Genomic DNA, 9,639 nt, shown 5'->3' with positions numbered 1-9,639 from the left:
CCTGCAGGCTTCTGCCTTCACAGGGAATGGGAAGCTGACTTTAAATGTTCAACAAAACGCAGTAAAGTCCCGAGTAGAAGAAAAATGCATGATGAGGGTGAGAAACTATAAAAACTGTGGCTTGTGATCATAACGGCAACATTTTATAAATGAAGAATTTATTTTACAAAAATAAAAGACTAAAGTCAAAAAGGATTCGCATTAAAAGGGATTCTAAAGCCAGCAAGTGCCAATACACTCAGATATTCAAGATTCAGAAAATATGGCAAAATGACACACACACAAAAAAACAGTTAATCCAAATAAAATGGCAAGTCTTATTAACTTCATCATCAAGTCAGTGAATCACAACTGAATCCTTCTCTTTGGCCGACTTATAAAGCCAGAGTTGAGGCAGGAATGTCAGGGTGGCCCCGCCTCCTGAGGCTCCACCCACAAAAAGCATGGAATGGTCGCATATTTAAAGAGACATCGATACGTTTAAAACACTAAGGGTCGTGTTCGTCTATCACTCCGTTACTCGTGAACCACTGGGGATCGAACCTTCAGCTTGGTCTTAATCAGAAGTTTATGACGTGACACACGCCGATGACGCAAATAAATTTCCACTGCACAAAGTTATCGGGGTTCACCTCTTTCTTATGGCAAACTGCTCGACAAGATAACATGGCAGAAAGGAAAAGAACAACAGCGACATCTGCTGAGTGTGAAGTGCATGGCTGAGACTTGCTGATAGGAAGAAGAAAAAGAACATCAGCGCCATCTGCTGACCGTCAAGTACAGGAAACAGAATGCATATGCGACAACTTTGGTGTGAGGATGTTAACACAGGTCAGTCTGTGCACACATTTGTCTCTCTTTATGAGCACAAAATAGGGGGCTACACACCATGAAGAGAATGCCAGCGGCGACATCTCCTGAGCGCCAAGGCAAACACAGGAGGGGCTTCAGTGACGAAGAATAGTGAGAGGTAAGCCTGAGCAGTGTGCTAATACCATGGGGTTCACAGTCTCCACACTATGGAACGCAAGAATCAAGTTGATTTGGGATTAAATTACAGCCACTATACACATCTGGACAGAGGTGGATGAACATGACCAAAATCTGTTTATTAATTCCTTTAAAGTTACACAAATGTGAAGGTATGGTCTGGAATAAATAATAAGCATGAGTTAGCTATCACAGTTTCATTCGGTTAAATGGGTCAGTGTTAACAATAGTTATTAACTGGGTACTTTATTTATCCACTAGGTGGCACACTACACTCAGGATAACATCTGTATTGGAAACTGCTAGAATGTAAAACAGTAAAGTACTTACTCTATTTAAATAAATAAATCAATCAATCATTATATATGCGGAAACTATAGTACTGTAATTGTAACGCAAACATGTATGAAATTCTAGAAAAATGGCGTTCAACCATACTTTAGTTTCTTCTAAACTCCTACATTTTAGAAACTGTACTGAAACATTATAGAAATAATTAAATAAAAAAACGTAATCACATAAACAACAGTTTCTAAGGACAAACCATTAAATTACACTTACTTTATTTATATAAAATTATGCAAACTTTCACATTTGACAAACGAAGTTCCTACTCTTCTGCTAGGACGCCACCAAACTAATCTACAAGGTGGAGCACTCTGATTGGCTAAGTTCCCACTCAGCACAGGCCAATCACAATGACTAATAAATTCAAGGTGGACTACAACTTAATTAAAGAGAACCAACACATAAAACGCTCTTTTGCCTTTTCAACGACGACAGAGAAATGAATGCCGACAAACAGGGAGATTGTCAAATACACAGAACTTCGGCCACATGCTGACCTCACTTTGACGTCCTCACACTGGTGTCCGCTTGAGGTGCTACTTCTGAGCGTTTCATCGGCGAGGTGTTCACTGTGGGTGTCATTTTCTGATACTGGCCACATTAGAGATATTCAGCCTGCTCTGTATGAGGACCGGAGGTCCACGTGTTTACCAACAGAAACGACACAAGAATATAAATAATAATATTTCAAAATTGACAAAAGCAACAGTAAAGCAGTGAATAAAATACAACCCAGGGGAAATAAACAAACCCTCCCAGTAATAGAACGATAATACAGTATTTACGAATTTCACTCGATGGAGTTTAATGCGCACTTTACCATAACCTTCTGTTTCTTGTCCAGGTGATGACCACCAGAAATTGAGGGGAAAAAAAAAAGAAAAAAACAAACCACAGGTTCTTGGCACGCTGCTGGTGTGTCCAGTGATGGAGTGGCATATTGTCCAGGGCGGACCCCCCCCGTGACCCTATACTGGAAAAGGCAGATTAAGAAAATCAATGGCTGAAAACCCGTCTTGAGTGACCCTATTAGGCGGCTGTTAGCATGGCTGCCTCACAGCTCCAGGACTGTAGACTGCAGTCTTGTTACTCCAATGGTGTCTTACTTGACTTACCCTCTCTGTCCGACTTCAAGATGGAACATCCATATGTGTCATTGCAAGAAGTTTTGCTGTGTCTCCCAGCACAATCTCAAGAGTATAGAGGAGATACCAGGAGATGGGCCATTACACAAGAAGAGCAGGACAGGGCTGTAGCAGTGCCTCAAACCAGCAGCAGGACCAGTATCTGTTCAAGAAGGACACTGCCATGGTGATGACCAGAACTGTTAAAGCTTTGCGAAAAATGTGAAACAAACTGCGGGACATCAAACAAGCAAAATGGATTTCAAGATTCCAGTTGTGAAGAACTCAAATTTGATTTCTATTCTGAACACCTGGGCCAGAGGGAAGTATTTTCAGTGGTCAGATAATCAATGTACAAAACACCACAATAGTGGACTGATCTTGAGAGAGAGAAGGACCTTAATAAATTTCATGGCAATGTGCTGGAGGAGTCAAACTGGAGAACTATTTCTGAATTTCACTCGATGCGGTTTAGCTCGCACTTTTCCATAACCTTCTGTTTCTTGACCACCAGAAATTCGAGAGCTACGCCTGATCAGTGACCTTAAAAAATTCTAAAATGATACGCCACATGCTTATGTTTGAAAGTTGTCATTTTTAACCTTCGGGGAGGGGCTCTTAGAGGGTACCAGGACCACCGGTAAAGAATCAGATTCATGAGGACTTCTAGTCAGAGGGGATGTCAGCTGGATAGCTACAGAATCATTTTTTTTATTGATTTTAATTAAAAGCAAATAACAATCCATACAATCAAATCAAACTTAACAAAACGAAAAGTCAATACCCCCCCCCCCCCAAAAGGAAAGAAAGGTGAGCCAACAACAAAGCAAATTTTTAAAAGCAGCAAGGAACGAAGAGAATCCTCTACCCTGATATAGAAGCTTATTCTAAAATATTATTAATTAGAACCTGCAAGGTTTTAAAAATGGTTTGCACAGATCCTCTGAGTGAGAATTTGATTTTTTCCAATTTCAAATAGTAATGGACATCAGCTACCCACTGACTTAGAATAGGAGAGCTAGGATTCTTCCAGTTGAGCGTGCCAATCAATAGTGAGGTAAAGGAGATTCCAGTTTGTTTGTCCTTCTCCACTTTCAGACCATCTGTGAGCCCACCAAACACAGCTGTTAGTGGATCAGGAGGGATTGTCACACCAAGGCTGTCTGAAACGAATGCAAAGATGTTAAAAATTTGGAACAGTGAGGCTGGAGCTTGATTGCAACATTCACAGGTTGAATCTTGTAATGGACACATTTTGAACAATTTTAAATGAGACAAATGTTGTCGATGAAAGATGTTAAGTTGAAGGACTGAATGCTGTACTCATAGGGAGCTCGGGTGTATTCTGTGCATGGCTGCCTTCTACTCCTTTTCTGAAATATTAAGTGACAGATCCTTTTCCCCAATGTACCCTGGGGTCTTTGAAAGGAAAGGACTTTAAAAAATATTTTTATAAATTGTAGAGATGCTACCTGAGTCTTCAAGACTTATCAATATTTCATCTGGAATAAAGCGGAGTTTCTAATTTGAAAGTAGTGGAAAAATTATGTTGATGAGAAGTCAAATTTGAAATTTAATTGCTCGTAGGATGCAAACACATTATCGATGTACAAGTCTCTTAATGTTTTAATTCAAGACATGTTCCAAACATTAAACCACAGATACAGTAAAAGCTTCTCTGTCTTAAAGTGCTTCCTACATATTCTGAGTGAATGAAGGGCAATTGAATTATTAGTATATTCACACTAATTTGTATTTACTGGAGCAGAGAGCAGGGAATGTAAAGAAGTACTGTAGGATTTTAATTCTGTTGCACACCAGGCTTGGGAATATTCATTGATTTGTGTCAATGTCCAGGTTTTTATGGCCTGTATGTTTGCTACCCTGTAATAAAGTTAAAAGTGAGGTAGTGCCGTGCCCCCTTCAGCTGTAGGTCGTTGTAGGGATGCCCTTTGGATGTGTGGATGTTTCAAATTCCAAATAAATGAAGTTATGATTGACTAATTTCTTAAAAAAAATATTTATTAATGTATATGGGAATACAGCGGTACCTCAGTATACGTCCACTTTGTAATAAGTCCAACTTGGTATACGTCCTGTTTGGACGCAAAAAATTTTGCTTGGTACACGACCTTTGTTTGGAATACGACTCGCGTGCTAGAAGACTGCGCGCTACCCTTGTTTACCTCTCTCGAGACAAAGCCACAACTGCCCACGAGCGTCAGTACGCCAGTTGCTAGCATTCAGTGAACAACCTGCGCTATAACTCTGTGAATTTTCACGTGATTTTGTGTTTTTTCACGTAAATTTTTAGTAAATTCATTAACCATGAGTTCTAAGAAAGTTAATGAGAAGAGCCAAGCAACGAAGAAAATGATTAGGATCACCATGGAGGTGAAAAAAGATTGTTGAAAAGTATGAAGGTGGCATGCACATTCTGGACTTGGCTGCTGCATACCGTATGCCGAGAACGACGGTATCTACGATTGTGAAAAACAAAGACGTTTATTAAATCAGCTAACGTTGCGAAGGGGGTGAAATCGATTACCAAACAAGCAAGGTAAAGTGAGGTTAAATTTTCATTTACTTCATCTAATTGCTTTTGTATTTATGTATTTTAGTATTAAGCAGTGTTTAAATTACATTGTAAAACCCCATCAATGTATAATATGCCAAAAACATTAGGATTTTTTTTCATGAGAACGGATTAATAATTTTCCCTTTATTTCTTATGGGAAAAATTTGTTTGGTATATGTCTTCTTTGGTATAAGTCCAAGGATCTGGAACGGATTAAGGACATATACCGAGGTACCACTGTAGTTTGAAAGAGAAAAAGAAGCTTGGGAAGGAAGTTCATCTCAACAGTGCTGATTCTCCCTGCTAATGTGAGATGGCGGGTAGACCATCTATTCACATCTGTTTTCATTTTTTCTGTGCAGACAGCAAAGTTTGTTTGAAAAAGACCTTTTATAATTTACCATTAGGTATTTAAACTGATCTGCTAAGATAAATGGTAAGGTATCCAGTCTAATGTTGTGTACTAGAGAGTTCACTGGAAAACACACTTTCATTCAAAATGATTTGGTATGTTAGCCTTTTAAATGTATCACGTCATTACAGTGGGAAATATGCAATGCTTGTATTGCCCAATCGAGAAGTGGATAAGGCAAAGCATGATGAAGACATTCAAATATCAGCATTTAAGTCTGATGATGCTCTTCGCCGCATTGAACCATTCATCAAACATCGAAGCACGCAGAATGATCCTGTTGGAGCGGCACTGCGGCTTGCTGTCATGTCAATGCTGACGTCACGTACCAAATCTTGAACGCACGACACCCGTATTTTTGCTGGTACTGCAACTCGTGCACATGTCAAATTAATTTCTGAAGATGCGCTCAGAAGACGTGGGAAAGTGTGGCTGCCGTGATGTGTGCACGTCAGCCTTCTGAGCGTGACTTATAAATCTGAAGCAAACTAGCAAAACAAGAGTCAACTTTTCAAAGGTTTCTGGGTGGGATATTGGGGCACCTTTGCAACTAGCTAACCAAACAAACCTGAAGAACTACTAGTCTCTTCTCCTCAATACGTCTTTTGACCAGTTAGCGTTACACAAGTCTGCTTCTGTAACCATGAAAACTGTAATTAGGAGTGAGCTACTGCAGATTACACATTGGATTTACTACATCTTCAACTATATAATAAAACATTGCTCAGTTTGTGAGCAATCTGATTGGTCAGTTTGGCGTTGCTTGCTCAGTCGTACGGATGATGACACGATACTTTTGAGGTGCGAAGTTCAATTCCTGATAGTGACAACTTTTATTTTTAAAATGGAGCCTTTCAAAGTCAACAAAGCCAGTAACTTACTGAGTGACGCTAAACACTAACGCGGTGCAACCCGAGTCGCTTTTAAAGATGGGAAGGACTTGCAGGAATATGAATGATGCCTTCACAGCAGATAATGAATGGGGGCCTGTCTTCCACAAGTAGCAGTCAGACAGCAGAGATGAGAAGGTGCCTCAAAATGGTAACGAGATCTTACAAGCAGGCTGTAGTGGTGATTTTGCGCACAAACGGTGATGGCTGACACCAAGAGAACCGCTCACAGTGTTCAGACAGGCTCTGCACGTCTGATCGAAGGGGCTCTCCATTTAGCTCACACTACCGTGATGCTCACCTCGGAGCTGGAGACAGTGAGTTTGTGACTTGCTGCCAACAGTTCACTGCTGAGCAAACTCCTCAAAATAAAGTCCAGTGGTGTCACAGCGCGAGGCGGTGGGGGCCGACACACAAAGAGAGAGACCCCAGCGGACAGACGTCACCAGGAGGCGCACTGCTCACAGTGTTCTGAGACGGGCCCTGTGTGGCCGACTAGAAGAGCAGCTCACATTACAAGATGCTCGCCTCTGATTTGTGACTTGCGGCCGACAGTTCATCACAGAGCACATCGTCAAAGTAACAGACAAATCTGAGCTGCCACCATCTTACGCAGTGTCGCCACTACACAGAGCTTTATGGAAACACAAGCGGGCAAAAAGAGGCCGAGACACACGAGGACACTGACAAGAGGCATAGGAGGACGCGATGTGTAAATGTAGCACATGTAGCAGTTACATAAATTCAGTGACAGAAGCAGAGCAGTGTGTTCAAATACTTTATTGAATCAAACCAAGTTATAATTTCATTCAGCACCAAAACCTTAAATACAATGTTAAATCACATACAGAAAAAGAGGCAAGTTCAGTTTTTGCACTACAAGGTTTTATTGACCTTGAACACAAGTAGGGTTTGAAAACAAAAAGTCAGTAATACATTTGTAAAGAAGAGGCGGAATAAAGGCCAAAGCTATTTCAAGAAATGATCTAATAATAACTCTGTAATTGTGCTACTGCATATAAATGCTTGTTTAATTTTAAAAACTGTTATTTAGGAAATACATACTTTTAGAACATTAGGCAATTGGTCAATTCAGTCTGAAAGTCTGAATGTCATCTATTACAATATAACGTACAGTTTCATAGAATGTCTGTTTTCATTTTCCTATGTCAGATATAATATTGCACATATCAGTTTCAAAGCCGAGAAGTTTTTAATGAATGTTATCCATGACGCTGTTCAGGCAAGGCAGATACGACTGTGGCATTAAAAGCTTTAGGCAGCGCGTTCAAAGTGTGATCTTTGATGGAAATGCAGGACAAACGGTCAGAGAACAAAGAAAAACCTAAAAGTTTCAAAGGTTGTAAAACTAGTAATATTATTGAAGCAGATATTAAAAAGAAGAGAGGACAAATCTTAATACAGTACAGTAAAATAACCCAACTTAAAAGAAACAAAAAAAAAACGCTAATATACACGGTACAGACGGGTGATGTTTGCACAAAGGTCATCGACGCTTAAACACCTGAAAATCTCAACAATGAAACATGCGGTAAGACAGGAAACAGCGAAACAACACCACTGCCTCCCTATGTGATGTTTTGCACTTTTCTTCTAAAGGTTATACAATAAAAATCAGATAATAATGTGACTGGCCAGTTCAGAGGCGGCCGGTGGCTCCATTACTGGGTTACCACACCTCGTATACCGTACTGGGCTGGCAGGGTCAGCATAACAATCAAATATGTCTGCACCACACCACACCACACCGAGTACAGAGTTGGTTTAGCTACGTGAACTTCTGACAAGTCTCTTATATTCGGTTACGTTTAATTATCAGTGAAGAATACCCGGTAGCACACGAGGAAGAACAATTTGTTACCATCAGCGACTTGACCAGCTCTATGTGTGAAATTGAAATAGGAATCATCATTTATTTTTCCCTCATTTAAAAGTTAAAACAATAAAAAAAAAAACCACAAGTCTTTGAATATTGCTTTGCACTGAATAAATTACAGCCACAGTAGAACATCTCTCTTGTTCTACGTGTTAGTTTTTAATAAGGTTTCAAACAAAGGCATACAATACAGAATCATAGGAAGGACACAGAGAGACGCACACAAATAAACCATTCTTCATAATTATTGCAGTGCTCTTAGATGTTTTGTCCCGAGACCCTTATGTGGTCTAATACACCGTGTTCCCGTTTTTACAGATAGAATATTTAATAAACGCTGTGCTTGGTGGTGACTTGAGAGCTGCGACGCGCCCAGACCTCTGTGGGAAAGTGTGTTTCACTTATAAAAAAAAACAAATACATTATAAATAAGACAATGGAAATGAAAGAACAAAAAAAAAGTTAATGTCAATTACAATATAATACAATATAAAAGGATGAAATGATAAAAAAAAACAAAAAAACACCAAAGTAACTCTTGTACATTTTTTAAATGTTCCTTCCACAACTGAAAGCATAAATCTGCAATCGATGATTATCACATAAATTCATCCGCAGGCCCGGAAATTAAATTACAAGATTTGGTAACACTTTGTAATAACTTTCATTAATCAACCTTTACACAGAACACATAACTTCCATTTTGGATATGGCATTGGAAAACACAAACAACTAATGAACAAATGAATTGTGAAGATGTCAGGAAATCTTACATAATCTTTGTTGCTCATTTTTACAATTGTATTTATTTGAATGACTTTTACAGCTATTTGAATGTAATAATCTGTTCAGCATTACGTAACATTTGTTAATGCCTTATTAATGAACATATTATAAAGTGTTACCCAGGCTTTTAAATGATCCACTTATTATTACCTTCTGGCTGCAATGAACAATAAAATCCATGGGGGGGAAAACGTCCAGGCTTCATTTCTTCCTTGTAAGCCCATTTAAAGGGAGACACAAACACAGCAAATTGCATTAAATGGTAATAAAAGAAAACTCAAGCTCAAGCCCAAAATATAAACTATAAGCTCTAAAGGAGCCCACGAGCACCAACCCAACAGCAGAGCCCCCCCACCACACACATTTTAAACGTAATGTAAAAAGAGTCTGAAAACTGATCTCACAGTGACACCCAGTGGTTTGTGAAGCAGCCCATCTTTTCCAAAACAGCTTAAAAAATAAAATCAATTCAAACACACACACAATAAACATTTAAACTTACAAATAAAACAACTTGGATATATAAAATCATTGGTTAGTAAATGGAGAGTGCCGTGTTTGTGGTAGATTTCTGTGTGAGCGCTCTCTCTACTAAAAGCATAAAACAAGCGTCT

The sequence above is a fragment of the Erpetoichthys calabaricus genome, chromosome 7 (assembly GCF_900747795.2).
Source record: "Erpetoichthys calabaricus chromosome 7, fErpCal1.3, whole genome shotgun sequence".
NCBI lineage: Eukaryota > Metazoa > Chordata > Cladistia > Polypteriformes > Polypteridae > Erpetoichthys > Erpetoichthys calabaricus.
Note: the sequence above shows the minus strand (reverse complement) of the source record.